This window comes from Myotis davidii, unplaced genomic scaffold, assembly GCF_000327345.1.
Source record: "Myotis davidii unplaced genomic scaffold, ASM32734v1 scaffold1047, whole genome shotgun sequence".
Taxonomy (NCBI): Eukaryota; Metazoa; Chordata; class Mammalia; order Chiroptera; family Vespertilionidae; genus Myotis; species Myotis davidii.
In genome coordinates this window covers 704,239-704,506 of record NW_006298367.1, presented here as the reverse complement: position 1 = coordinate 704,506, position 268 = coordinate 704,239, and positions in this window count along the sequence as shown.

The following is a 268-nucleotide window of genomic DNA, read 5'->3' as shown; positions in this document are numbered from 1 at the left end:
TCCCCAGTCACTAATGGCACCAACTTCCCATCCTTTCCTAAGGAGCCAAGTGTTAGGAGGGCTGAGGCTCAGCTGGAAAGTAGGATAAAGGTGGGGTGGTAACAGGGTGACCCCACCGAAAGGTGCAGGGGCCCTAAAAAGGAGGCCGAGCTGTGGCAAATCAGGTCAGCCTGGTGGGAGGTCTTCAAGGCTGACATCCAACCCTCCCACTGGGTCCAATACCAAACCCTTACGGATGGGGTTGAAACCTGAAGTTCTGGTCAGAGTC